General features: G+C 39.5%; 1 protein-coding gene and 1 long non-coding RNA gene across 2 annotated transcripts in view; both read left to right on the top strand.

Annotated features, from left to right (window-relative positions):
• Positions 1–2265, top strand: LOC119264778. Its single transcript, XR_005131217.1, has 2 exons — positions 1–449; positions 1208–2265. It is a non-coding gene; the product is annotated as an uncharacterized LOC119264778 (long non-coding RNA).
• A 1032-nt stretch (positions 2266–3297) lies between these two features.
• The window catches only part of LOC108416016, an 89469-nt gene continuing 77496 nt past the window's right edge, over positions 3298–15270 (top strand). Inside the window, exon 1 of the mRNA XM_037543597.1 lies at positions 3298–3356. The gene's annotated coding sequence lies outside the window, so the exon portion shown is untranslated. The remainder of the gene's footprint in view (positions 3357–15270) is intronic.

The raw sequence follows: 15270 nt of genomic DNA, 5'->3' as shown, positions 1-15270 counted from the left end.
TGCTAAGCCCAAACTTTCCCAGGCTGTCGGGGAGAATCTGCTGCAAGAGTTCTGCTGGAACACTTCAGCAGGCAGTGGACTGTAGTAATGCGCTTTAGGACACTTTTCCTTCGGTTTGTTTGAGAGTTTTAGACTTTCGTGAGAACTGCAAGCGGCCAGCGCGACAGCACGCCAGGTTCCGAGACAGTGCAGGGGGTCTGCTACAAAGCTAGTGAGCTGCCCGTGGCTGTGCTTTGAGAACCGTGGGGTTAGAATTGCCGTGAACACCGGAGGAGTTGGGGTTTCGTGTAGATAAGACGGCCGAGACCAGCGACACGGTGGGGACTTGGAGATTCGGTGCTGAGGGAGTCCATGCAGGCGGCGTCTGCTGAGGAACGAGCCACGACAGGTCCACGCTTCAGCGGCGTGATCACTCGCGATTACTCTCCGCTCCTATTCGGAACGAACAGGTTCAGAGCCCGTTTCATTTTATTTTCCTCATTGAGTGAAGCGGCCAGTGTTTAATTTCCAGGCCCCAACGCACCCAAGCGACGACCAGGCCTGCAACAGGGCACTTTTGGGGGAAATCTTAGTTTAGAGTTAATAGCGCAGGATATTTACTAGTGGCTTTGGTATTGAACTGAAGTGGGATTGTATTTTGAACTTTAAAGGGTATTTTTCCAGTTTAAAGGGAAACTTTAGACATTTAAAGGAGAACTTTGGATTTAAGGTTTGTGTGCTAAGGCACATTCATTCTGATGGTGCATTGCTGTAAGAGCCATTTGAGTTTATTTTAAGCTCTGAGCCCACTCTAAGGACTGTGGTACAGTGCATTTAGCTTGTTTAAAAGGAACATTACAAGGGTATTTCATTTTGGTTTATTTAATTCATTGTAATTTCATTTCAAGGCATTTTTAAGAAAAAAGTAAAAAGACATTTCATTTGCAATTCATCATTCCATTGTGATCTTACTACTTAGTTAAAAAGATTAAAAAGGTGTGTTTACAAGACATTTACAAGGTAATAGTACTCATAACCAATCCGATCAAAACTACTGCTGTTTTATCACCACAATTGATAAGAACTCAGGGCTCCCCATAGTTATTTAGTTGATTTACCTGTTTCTAGAGGTCTTGCCAGTAATGTAGGCAAAGGGGCGCTACATATACTTATATTTATCTGTGTTTCTGTCGTTGGGTATCATCATGTCGACATGGATGTGGAACAGACACCGTGTGTCGCGCACACCTTACAGCTCATCATCCACACGATACAGAAGGAATCAAGTGTCAAGAGAGTCCTTGATCAGTGGTCAGTGGTACAGCGCTTTCGCAAGTCTTCCATTGCAGCACAAAGGCTACTGGACGAGTGTGGCCTTATTGTTGCAAATGACTGCCCCACATGCTGGTCAAGCAGGTTCAACCTGATTTCGCACCTCCTCAAAGTGAAAGACTCGGTCTACCAAATTGCAAACAACATGGGATGGGACAGGTTGCTCAAAAGCTGAAGTCATTGCATGAACTATTGCTTCCTTTTGCAGAACATACTCAAACCCTTCAGAGTGACCCCATGTCCATGTCCCTGGTGGTCCCTGCACTCTTTGATCTGTTCAACCACCTTTCCGACTTTGAAGAGAACGCTAGCCATCGAGAGCTTGACACTCTTGAAAGGGAAATGAAAGGAAGTGTGAACCAGCGTTTTGCTTGGATTTTAGATTCAACCGATGAAAAGTTCTCACCACTTGTAGCAGCTGCCTGCTTTGTCAGCCCTACTGTGTGTGAAACCCTTGTTGATGTAGCTGATGAAAATATACAGGAACTACTACTTTTCTTTTTCTTCTTAATATTTTGTTTGTCAGTGATGGCATTATAGGTCTTTTTGTATGTGTTTTAGAATTTGAGCTGCAATATTTTAACTGTAAACACTGAATTACAGCATTTATTTATTTTAATTTTTGAGTTATACTCAATTCAGGGAGAGTAGGCCTGATGGCGTTACAGCTTATGCACTTTCTTTTTGGATGTTTTTGTGAATTTCAGCTGTTAAAGTAATTAACCTGTGAATACTAAATTATTAATACATAGCTGTTATATGTTGGTGTTTATTTTTGCACTAATGGCGCTGCTGCTTTTACAGTACCCAGTTTTATAAAGAATGTAATATGCAATTTGTTATGAACAATGCATGTATTTTTCAGGCACAGCAGGCCTTCTCGTCATCACTGTGCTGTTATTGTTCTGCTCAATAAGCAAGGTCAGGTGAATAAAGATGTTGTTGTTTGTTAAATCTGTTTGTGTTTGTATTGGTCTTTCAAACATTAATAATATTCCATAACTGGTTAATAAAAGTTTCATTTCATGTACGTGTATATAATGACTTGAAAGTCATATCTGCCTTGTTTTTCTGCTGATTGCTGTATTTTGAGATTATGCCTGAAATATTTTGTTGTGTAAGTCAAAGTCATTGCAGTAAATGTGGTTTTAGGGTGGGGGGATATTTAATTTCACTGCTGGGGGAGTAGCAACCAGATAAAATTCTCCAGAGCAGTTCCAGAAAGGAGACACCAAAGGTTTTGCCAAGTGTACTGTTGAATTAAATAAATATAGAGGGAATGCTTATTACCGCTCTGTGTACTGAGTAATTGATAGGCAAATTACTGAAGAGTTGTATCAGTATGTTTGAATGTTTTAAATAATTACATTAATAGTACACTGTAAAACCTGATGACTTCAGTGAACTCAATTGACTTAAATCATTTAGGTTCCTCAAATCAATTCACCATAAGAAATTCCCTGAACTGAGTATGAGCAGCACATTTTTATTTTTGTATACACTCAAGTAAACTGAGTAAATTACTCAGTGCAAGTTTTACAGTGTAACAGTAATAAAGATGGCACCATATATGGGTGCAGTTTTCATAATTACAATTCTGCATTGAGATCCACCAAGACGATGATGTCAGTATGAATTTTCCTTGTAATTCTACTTTTCTGACACATTTATGAAGTTATTAAACATGTGTTACTGGTCTAATCTCTGAGTCGCTACAGTAGCTTCACAAGAGCATAAAGATCAAAATAAGCACAGTTCTAAATCTGAATAAATATTTCAGTGGATAACCGACTAAATCAAGCACAATGTTAAGAGAGAATAAATCATTCTCATAAGAGAGAAAAAATCCTGTCAACAAACTGTTTTGGAGACGGCATGTGGCCTGTTTATACTGAGGCCTGCTGGGAGAAGGATGTTTTTTCCACCTAACCTCTAGATGGCGATATTGTTGGTGTTGAATAGAAACAAAACTGAAAGTAACTTTAAGCTGACGCCCTCAGGGAAGAGGAGCTGTTCACAGGTTTCACCGCTCTGGACTTCACACAGTGAGTTCATTAAATATTATATAGTAATGGACAGTAAGCTTCTGTGACTCACGATATTGTGAGTGTCTGAATGTATGGATTCTTTAATTCAGCTCAGTGGTGGATTAAACTAAAGGGAAATGTGAGATGAGCTGGTGCTGAAACCAGTCACGAGACACAAACAGAGGGGAGAGAGAGAGTGAGAGAGTGAGAGTGAGCGAGTGAAAGAAAGATAAATATGTGAAAACTATTAATGTGCTTAGGCTAGGGAGACAGAAAGACAGAGAGAGAGAGAGAGAGAGAGAGAGAGAGAGAGAGAGAGAGAGACACTGTGTACATGGAGCATTTTGGGATGTTCCACTCATTTACCACTAGAGGGCGATGTGATCATGTGACTCACTGAAACGAAATTGTAAGTAACTGTAACCTTCTGCTACTGGAAGACCAGATTTCATATGATTGATTTAATATGGATGTATAAATATTAATATGTTTATATGTATATAAATTCACTTACTCTAAAGTACAAGTAAACACAAGAAAACATACGCGCAGTTTTTCATATACAGGAGTATGTAGGTGTGTCAGGTACATAGAAATAGTAATAACATTTGAAAACAATGATACTTCATTTATTTATTTAGGTATTTCTTTGAGTGACAGTGATGTATTTGTCCCCCGTGAAACTATATGCCCTATTTTTCAACCCCATTTCCAAAAAAGTTGAGATGCCGTACAAAATGTAAATAAAAACAAATTGCAATGATGTACCAATCATTGCAATCCTATATTTCATTTAAAATAGTACAAATACTACAAATCAAATGTTGAAACTGAGAAATGTTGTTTTTTGAAAAATATTTGCCCATTTTTAATTTGATGCAAACAATATGTTTAAAAAAAGTTGGGATAGGGGCAACAAAAGGCTGGTAAAGTGGTGGTTAATTGGCAACAGGTCAGTAACACAATTGGGTATAAAAGAGTATCTCAGAGAGGCGGAGTCTTTGAGAAGTAAAGATGAGGAGGGGTTACCACAACAATTCAAAGTTAATGTTTCTCAATGTAAAATAGCAAAGAGCTTCTACTTTTCATCATACACAGTACATAATATCATTAAAAGATTCAGAGAATCTGGAGAAATTGCTGTATGTAAGGGACACAGCCAAAGACTAATATTGTCTGGCCTTGATCTTTGGGCACTCAGGCGGCACTGGATAAAAAACAGATATAATTCTGTAGTGGAAATCACTGCATGGGCTCAGAAACACTTCTGAAAACCACTGTCTGTGAAACGGTTTGTCACTGCATTCACAAATGCACGTTAAAACTCTAAAACAGAAATAATCACATTTAAACAGGATCCAGAAACGCTGCCACTTTCTCTGGGCCAGTATTCATGATGGTTTAGGGGTGCAGTAGAGCACATGGCACTGGTGACGTGCACATTTATGAAGGCGCCATTAATGTTGAACAATCCATACATTTTTTGGCAACATCTGCTGCCATCCAGACACCGTCTTTTTCAGAGAAGGCCTTGTTCAGCAAGACAATGTCAAACCTCATTCTGCATGTATTACACCAGCACTGTGCCGTATTAAGAGTCCAGGTGTTAGTCTGGCCTGCCTGCAGCCCAGACCTGACACCACTGATCATATTTGGTGCATTATGAAGTGATGAATACGACAAAGGGGACCCTGAACAGTTGATCTAGTTTGACCAGCAGTGCTGTGTGGTCAAACTACTGATGTCTAGCACTGCTAATCAAAGTACTGACCAAACATGTATGATGCAGGATAGATGTATGATGATATGGATGAACCATATTAGAATACTCAAATGAGTTTTAAGAAATTATCAGAGAGTTTCTAGTTAGAGTCTGTAGAACTGAAGGGTTTGGGTGAGTGAGCTGTGTAAATACATAGATATGGTAAGCCATATTGTTCTGCAGGATTCAGTCTGGTGGAAGAATCTCAAGGTTCTTTGGTTATTAGCAGAGATTTAAGTTTGTTGATCTGATTGAAGTTTTTGTTGAGTAGATTGAACTCTTGGGATAAATTTGCTTAAGCAAGGCTGGGACTGTTTATGTTTTTAAGAATTTTGGAACCGACTGCTACATTGAGATAAATGAGACAAAAAGTGTGTGGTTCAGTTTTATTTCCTGTCAATGATGTCTTTACGATGTGTCAGCTATTTATTATTTTATTTGTGAGAAAATGAGTCATTAGTTGACTGAGAGCAGTTCAGGAACGGTGACTGTAGAAGGTTTTATTAATCTGTCCACAGTGATGTACAGGAGTTTAATGTCTTCATCAATGATGTCTAAAAGAACAATCATTTGGCCTTTTGAAGCTCTAGATTAAGGTTTTTAAGGCTCTGTCTGTAAAGGTGCCCGAGTTTTCTGCTCTCCCTTTTTGAGATTTTCCTTCATATATTCATATATTTTATCTTTACAGGAGCAGTACATCATAAGTTTAGTGTTGGAATTTTTGAGGATAGTATTAATATGATATGATATAGGTTGATTCTATGTTTGGGTCTAAAATCATGATAAGAATGTCAATAAGAGTTCCTAATATTGAGGAGAGCTAGTTTTATGATCTTAGTGATGGACCATTGAGCCACTAGACGCTGTTGTGAAACACAGATTAGATTGACTGACCTCATAATTTCTTAACACCTTGACTGTTGTGCTGTTGGTCAAAACTGACAGGAAAGAAAAATGAAAAATACAGGGAGATTCACTCGAAAGAGGCCCTGAATATTCTGCTCCACATGAATTGACTGCATTACATGCGATGCTGGAAGTGATCTCCGTTTTTTGCCAGACACATGAAGGGGTACAGGGGTCTGCAAACAGAGGTTAAACGAAGCGACAGCTGTCCGGCGACACCTCATTACTCTGATGCAGGGGCATCCCGGCTTCTTTAAAGCTCCATATACCGAGGAGTACATTGCATGTTGTCTCGTTCAGATTGATTCATCCTAGAGACAGTTATTACAGAATATTCAGGACCTCTTTTGAGTGAATCTCCCTGTATTTCTATAATTACTCAACAGGGAGATCAGATGGAAAGACAAAGGAGTCTTAAGCCTCTCCTGCTGCAAAGATGTTTCTCCTCAGTGATCTTGTATGCAGCTCCTTGGGTTTAGTGATAATAGAGTCAAATAAAGTGATATACTGTTATAGCAGTGATTATTATGGATCTAACTGTCGGTGGCTCTCTGCTGTTATAGCAGTGATTATTATGGATCTAACTGCCTGTGGCTCCCTGCTATTATAGCAGTGATTATTATGGATCTAACCGTCTGTAGCTCCGTGCTGTTATAGCAGTGATTATTATGGATCTAACTGTCTGTAGCTCTCTGCTGTTATAGCAGTGATTATTATGGATCTAACTGTCTGTAGCTCTCTGCTGTCATAGCAGTGATTATTATGGATCTAACTGTCTGTAGCTCCCTGCTGTTATAGCAGTGATTATTATGGATCTGTCTGTATCTCCCTGCTGTTATAGCAGTGATTATTATGGATCTAACCGTCTGTGGCTCCCTGCTGTTATAGCAGTGATTATTATGGATCTAACTGTCTGTGGCTCTCTGCTGTTAAAGAAGTAATTATTATGGATCTAACCGTCTGTAGCTCGCTGCTGTTATAGCAGTGATTATTATGGATCTAACTGTCTGTGGCTCCCTGCTGTTAAAGAAGTGATTATTATGGATCTAACCGTCTGTGGCTCCCTGCTGTTATAGCAGTGATTATTATGGATCTAACCGTCTGTAACTCTCTGCTGTTATAGCAGTGATTATTATGGATCTAACTGTCTGTGTCTCCCTGCTGTTATAGCAGTGATTATTATGGATCTAACCGTCTGTGGCTCCCTGCTGTTATAGCAGTGATTATTATGGATCTAACTGTCTGTAGCTCTCTGCTGTTATAGCAGTGATTATTATGGATCTAACTGTCTGTGGTTCTCTGCTGTTATAGCAGTGATTATTATGGATCTAACCGTCTGTGGCTCCCTGCTGTTATAGCAGTGATTATTATGGATCTAACCGTCTGTGGCTCTCTGCTGTTAAAGAAGTGATTATTATGGATCTAACTGTCTGTAGCTCTCTGCTGTTATAGCAGTGATCATTATGGATCTAACTGTCTGTGGTTCTCTGCTGTTATAGCAGTGATTATTATGGATCTAACTGTCTGTGGTTCTCTGCTGTTATAGCAGTGATTATTATGGATCTAACAGTCTGTGGTTCTCTGCTGTTATAGCAGTGATTATTAGGGATCTAACAGTCTGTGCTTCTCTGCTGTTATAGCAGTGATTATTAGGGATCTAACCGTCTGTGGTTCTCTGCTGTTATAGCAGTGATTATTATGGATCTAACCATCTGTAGCTCTCTGCTGTTATAGCAGTGATTATTATGGATCTAACTGTCTGTGGCTCTCTGCTGTTAAAGAAGTGATTATTATGGATCTAACCGTCTGTAGCTCTCTGCTGTTATAGCAGTGATCATTATGGATCTAACTGTCTGTGGTTCTCTGCTGTTATAGCAGTGATTATTAGGGATCTAATAGTCTATGGTTCTCTGCTGTTATAGCAGTGATTATTATGGATCTAACCGTCTGTGGTTCTCTGCTGTTATAGCAGTGATTATTATGGATCTAACAGTCTGTGGTTCTCTGCTGTTATAGCAGTGATTATTATGGATCTAACCATCTGTAGCTCCCTGCTGTTATAGCAGTGGTTATTATGGATCTAACAGTCTGTGGTTCTCTGCTGTTATAGCAGTGATTATTATGGATCTAACCTTCTGTAGCTCCCTGCTGTTATAGCAGTGGTTATTATGGATCTAACAGTCTGTGGTTTTCTGCTGTTATAGCAGTGATTATTATGGATCTAACCGTCTGTAGCTCTCTGCTGTTATAGCAGTGATTATTATGGATCTAAGTGTCTGTAGCTCCCTGCTGTTATAGCAGTGGTTATTATGGATCTAACTGTCTGTGGCTCTCTGCTGTTAAAGAAGTAATTATTATGGATCTAACTGTCTGTAGCTCTCTGCTGTTATAGCAGTGATTATTATGGATCTAACTGTCTGTGGCTCCCTGCTGTTAAAGAAGTGATTATTATGGATCTAACCGTCTGTGGCTCCCTGCTGTTATAGCAGTGATTATTATGGATCTAACTGTCTGTGGCTCTCTGCTGTTAAAGAAGTAATTATTATGGATCTAACCGTCTGTAACTCTCTGCTGTTATAGCAGTGATTATTATGGATCTAACTGTCTGTGGCTCCCTGCTGTTATAGCAGTGATTATTATGGATCTAACCGTCTGTGGCTCCCTGCTGTTATAGCAGTGATTATTATGGATCTAACTGTCTGTAGCTCTCTGCTGTTATAGCAGTGATTATTATGGATCTAACTGTCTGTGGTTCTCTGCTGTTATAGCAGTGATTATTATGGATCTAACCGTCTGTGGCTCCCTGCTGTTATAGCAGTGATTATTATGGATCTAACTGTCTGTGGCTCTCTGCTGTTAAAGAAGTGATTATTATGGATCTAACCGTCTGTAGCTCTCTGCTGTTATAGCAGTGATCATTATGGATCTAACTGTCTGTGGTTCTCTGCTGTTATAGCAGTGATTATTATGGATCTAACTGTCTGTGGTTCTCTGCTGTTATAGCAGTGATCATTATGGATCTAACAGTCTGTGGTTCTCTGCTGTTATAGCAGTGATTATTAGGGATCTAACAGTCTGTGCTTCTCTGCTGTTATAGCAGTGATTATTAGGGATCTAACCGTCTGTGGTTCTCTGCTGTTATAGCAGTGATTATTATGGATCTAACCATCTGTAGCTCTCTGCTGTTATAGCAGTGATTATTATGGATCTAACTGTCTGTGGCTCTCTGCTGTTAAAGAAGTGATTATTATGGATCTAACCGTCTGTAGCTCTCTGCTGTTATAGCAGTGATCATTATGGATCTAACTGTCTGTGGTTCTCTGCTGTTATAGCAGTGATTATTAGGGATCTAACAGTCTATGGTTCTCTGCTGTTATAGCAGTGATTATTATGGATCTAACCGTCTGTGGTTCTCTGCTGTTAGCAGTGATTATTATGGATCTAACTGTCTGTGGTTCTCTGCTGTTATAGCAGTGGTTATTATGGATCTAACAGTCTGTGGTTCTCTGCTGTTATAGCAGTGATTATTATGGATCTAACCTTCTGTAGCTCCCTGCTGTTATAGCAGTGGTTATTATGGATCTAACAGTCTGTGGTTCTCTGCTGTTATAGCAGTGATTATTATGGATCTAACCATCTGTAGCTCCCTGCTGTTATAGCAGTGGTTATTATGGATCTAACAGTCTGTGGTTCTCTGCTGTTATAGCAGTGATTATTATGGATCTAACTGTCTGTAGCTCTCTGCTGTTATAGCAGTTATTATTATGGATCTAACCGTCTGTAGCTCTCTGCTGTTATAGCAGTGATTATTATGGATCTAAGTGTCTGTAGCTCCCTGCTGTTATAGCAGTGGTTATTATGGATCTAACAGTCTGTGGTTCTCTGCTGTTATAGCAGTGATTGATTTTATGTCCTTCAGATAGTCAGTCCATATATTCATTCCATGAATTGGCACACAAAGCCGTGATATTCACACATTGTAATTACTTTTCAGGCAAGATTGGGTTTCGTTTCATATTAAGGCGGAGCCGCATTCCTTTGTCCCACTTCCAGGGTTTAGTTCAGAAATGTACCGGTTTGAAATGGTCATTGTTTTGTCCCAGAAGACGTCCAGGAGAAAGTCCTTCTCCAGGAACTGTTCTATAATAATAATGAACCATATTTTCTCTTTTCATCAGACAAGTGTTTATTTTTTAATGCTCACTTCTGTCTGTCTTCTGTTCTTTAATGAGCGGTTCTAGATAACAAAACCAGGTTCCACACTCAGTTCAGTTCATCTCAACATTAACAGACTTTCACTAAATAAAACACCAGTTTAATAAAATTAAACTTTACCTCAGAGAAAATGTGGAGCTGCTTTCTTTCCTCCGCCGTTCCCGCGCTTTCTGAGCTCCGTTTCTATGGTGATGAATCATTCGGGGCTAAAGTGATGATGCAGAGTCGATTCCAAAAGAATCGATTCTTCGAGTCCAGCGCGTCAGGGAGCAGGAATCGACTCTCGGCCAGTGAGTCAGTGAGTCGAGACTCTCCGACTCTCAGAGGAATAAAGCGCTAAAATGTTAAACTATTTGAAGAGTTTTCACTTTTCAGCTGCGTCCGGATTTAAAACACAGCGCGGTCACTCAGCAGAGCAGAGCTGAGCGAAGTGGCCAGTCAGAGGAGAATCGAGCGCCGGTCAGGAGTTTTAGACCAATCAGATCCCGGCGGGAGAGTTGAAGTGGGCGCGCTCTGCAGCGCGCGCTCTCTCCGGCGCTCGCGGGCTCTGTTTAAACCGAGCGACCGTTACGAGCTGCTCACAGTAACTCGCTCACAGCATCAACAGCAGCGGGTTTATCGGCTTTATTCTCCGGTAAAACCTCCTCCAAACGGCCGCTACAGGCTTTATGGAGCCGCTCGGGACCCGGAGACCTTTTTCAGCTCCACTCACACAAAACGAGGATTTTTCAGCAGCGCCGGGTCAAGTGGAGCTATAGCCGGGATTACCGGACTTCAGGGGGCAGAATTCGCTTTAAAAGGTGGGCAGTGATGAAATGAAACCCCCCTGACAGGAATTAGACCCTCTCTCTGCTTCTCTGGGGGTCCTGTCTCTAACGCTCGGGAAGGTTAGCGGAAGGAGCTAATCTAGCTAAGCTCTGTCTGTTGGAGCCTCGTTCCTGCGGCAGAGTAGCGCAACTAAGACCCCCGTGAACCCCCCCATGTGGTCAGAGACGGAATAAAGCTGCTAATATTCGTTTGTGCTACTTTAATGATCAATTAATAGACTAAAAATGTTTTTAATAAGTGACGTCACTCAGCCCCCCATCAACGTCAACAGATTACATCCACAAACCCCCCAGAGGGGATAATGTGAGCCCACCCTGGTCGCTGTTAAAACCCACTGTGTTCCTGGTGCTTCCAGTAAATTTCCTGATATTTGATGAGCGTTTTAACAAGTCACACATTAACATGAGCGCACAAGATACACTGAAAGACCAACATGAATGTTTTTCTTCCTTAAACTACACTGTAAAAAAAATCCTTTTTGTTTCAACTTAAAAAAGTTAGTGTCCATGCTGCCTTAAAATTTTAAGTTAAGTAAAATTAGAAAGAACATTTATTAAATCTTTGCATAAAGTTTACAAAGATCAAATTAATTAGTTGAGTGAAAACATTTTTTTGTTGCTTAAACGTAAATTCTTGAGTTAAGGTAACTAGTTGACAATTTAATTCAAATAGAACTGTAATGTTGTATGAACTGGACATCAAATCAGTTCAACTTAAAAACCTTAGCTTAACCAGCTACATCGCTTTTTAATACCCACTGAAATCCTTTGTTCACTTAACATGATTTTGACTTCTTTCAAATAGAATTATGTAGTTAATGTAATGTCTCCACTAATCAGTTCCACTAAAATTACTTAGCTTAACCAGCTTCATCGCTTTTTAATACCAACTGAATTCCTTTGTTCACTTAACAATTTTGACTTTGGATTACTAAAATGTATTTTCACCAAATTGAACTTAATTCGGTTCTCTATTGCCGACTTCCCTTCATCTTAAAACGGAACTAATTGAAATAGCAAGTTTATACAACATGTGAAAAAATTGTTTTACATAATTGGCTAAATACTATTTCGTGTAAAGTTACTGTAGGGAAAAAAAAGCAATACAACTGCAAGCCTTTTAGAAGTTTAATTAACAAGGACAAGGTAAATAACCAGCTTGCTGAGTCCAGTCAAAACAATTTGTACAAAATGGTTGAACACAAAAAATATGGAATCGTATGCGAGTTACTAGTTACGCTTAGCTCATGTACAAATAATGAGCAGAATGAGGCAGAAGCAGATACTTTTTGTAACAGTGCCAATGACCAACAGAGCCACATAACTAGCTGTACAACAGCTCCAGTTACTCAGCTGGGAAAAACAGCTTATAACAGTTTATACGTGCTTGTGGAAAACCTAATCATTCTGTTTAAGCCAACAACTTTCAGAGCTGGGCAATATAAAAATATTTTATTGGGCCATGATAAAATGAGCTATACTATACATCTGAGAATAATGTAGATTTCATCAGTGCTTAAAGAAAACCCTGACCAACTGCACATTTAGATACAGGTATAATTAGTCTAAGTGCAGCACCTTTTTCTGTACATTGTTTAGGAATCTGCCACTACTATGCATTTCTTGTGAGGGAAAATATTATTATGCATTTCCGATTTTGAAGACCAATTACCCCAACCTACCCCTTCGCCAAGTTGCCAATTCACCAACATTACAGTAGGAGTGATGGAGGAAGACAGAGCGCCATATACCCACCCAGAGAGAGCAAGGCCAATTGTGCTCTCTGATGTTCTGGCTGCCAATGACAAGCAGTATTACCCGGGATTCGAATCAGCAATCCTCGGCTCAGTAGCTGGACCACCCAGAGACCCGTGATAAAAATATTTTTATCATATCACCCAGCCCTACTTTCACCTAAATTATATATACAAGTTGTGCAGCAGTATATAGCTCCTCCATAAACAGGAACCACAAATACCAGTAATGTACTTGCATAGTATTTTGAATCTAGTATATCATACGTCACAGACGTCCTAACATTTTTGGAACTTTTCAGCAATTTAACTTTTTTTTTTTTTAGATGTAAAAAAAGTGGTCTAATGACACTGAATAAAACCCCTAAGGTCTAACTAAATAAAAGATATTACACCACATAAATATCAGCTATGGTAGGTATGGATAGCAAACAAAACTACCATGACAATCAAATAATTTCTAAGTCTGTAAATTACTCTATGATTAATCTCTTCAAACCACTCTAACCTATTTACACCTGATCAATTGAATTATACAGAACTTTTCATGTGGTCTCTAATATTTCTGAAGAAATATTATGCTCAGTTTAGCACATGTATTTTTGAGTATACACAGCACACACAGCATATCCACTGACTGCTTTACCACCTACAGAGTTTTACACAAGAGTCTGTTTCGGAGTCCATGAACCCTGGCAGAACACTGTTCACCCCCAATGTTCAGTAGAACCTTCTGAATGACCTCGAAGGTGTAGCGCAGTTCCTTGGGGTGGTCAATATTAAGAGCAAATAGCAGACCAACAAGCGTAGCTACCGCATGGGGGAAGTCACGAATGCCATTCAGGACGATCTGCTCTTCCAGTACCACTGAAAAGTCAAGGACGTCCTCCTCTTCTTGTATCAGCAAGATACCAATATTCACTCCTTTTGCCACCTGCTCCTCACTCTCTGTAGTCTACAAGTGAGAGAGTAATTTACTGAATTAGTACATTTAGTGACAACCAGTCGACCAGGCAGTAGTAATGATATATTATATTATATCTGAATAAAATTACTGCCTGTTAGACTGGTTGTTTGTCATTAATATTAGTAGTAATACACACAGATTTTCTGACTGATCATAGCCATAGTCCACTTTTCACCCTGTTCTTCAGTGGTCAGGACCCCACAGGACCAACACAAAGCAACTATTATTATTTGGGTGGTGGGTCATTATTCTCAGCACTGCAGTGACACTGGCATGGTGACGGTGTATGAGGTGTTAGTCTTTGTTGCGCTAGTAAAAGTGCAGCAAAAGATTGAGAGCTTCCATCTCTGACTTTACTTTTATCTACAAGGTGGAGCAGCTGTAGGTAGGAGTGTGTAATAGAGTGGAGGACAGCGAGTGAACACGGTGTTTAAAAACTCCAGAAGCACTGCTGTATCTGATCCACTCACTGTACCAGCACAAAATACACAAACACCTCATACACCACCGCCACGCTAATCAGTGCAGTGCTGAGAATAATGATCCACCACCCAAATAATTCTAGCTGCTCTGTGGTGGTCTCTCCTCTGGATCCTGAGTATTGAAGAACAGGGTGAAAGGAGGAGAATAAAGTATGCAAAGGAACAGACAGACTACAACTGCATACAATTACATAAAACATGTTATTACTACAATGTCCTTATATATGATCAGTAGATTTGATAAGATAGACAGGAACAAAGTGGCATACACTGCATACACATGTGCGCCACTAGACAACAGTAGGTGAACTGATCATGCATCTGACACGTGCCTGCATACACATCTTTATAAAAAGACTCAATACTGTAATTGTGGCAATGCATCATTAAATATATGTTAAAAAATACAGTTATGAACCATTATGCATGTTGAAATCTGTATTTTCAAAACTTACACAATTTATGAATGGCCAAAAAGACAACCAGTTCAGAGTGTGTATGATGCACATGCAAAAAAAATCCATATCATTTGAGCATAACTAACATTCACTAAACATGCATTTTGTCTGCATAAGAGAAACTAAAAATCAGATGAAAAAATGTAAAATTACGCACAAAACAAAAAATTCCAGTCAAGCTTACCTCAGCAGTCTTTAGAAGTTTTGACGGATCCTCCCTGAGAAAATGTGGAAGGCCTCTCAGAATGACTGCCCTTTTCTTTTGAACTGAATTCTGTTGAAGACAGCACACAAGACAAAGTGACAATGCACATCAGTTTTCACCACAATTAAAAAAATTAACATTGGCTATGTTCACACGCAAATATATTCTCCAATATGAATTAATTTAGATGATAGGATCTTATGTAAACAAACAACTGATGAAAATCTCTATGTACGTGCATGCTACAAATAATCTGATCCAACATGACCATATGTAGAGTATCACTGAGCCCGAGTTTTCAGATATTGAGTGGAAGCAAAGGTCCCATTTGATTTTTTTTTAAATCAAATAAAGTA

Source organism: Pygocentrus nattereri, chromosome 12, assembly GCF_015220715.1.
Source record: "Pygocentrus nattereri isolate fPygNat1 chromosome 12, fPygNat1.pri, whole genome shotgun sequence".
Classification (NCBI taxonomy): domain Eukaryota; kingdom Metazoa; phylum Chordata; class Actinopteri; order Characiformes; family Serrasalmidae; genus Pygocentrus; species Pygocentrus nattereri.
Note: the sequence above shows the minus strand (reverse complement) of the source record. Positions and strands in the feature narration are given on the sequence as shown.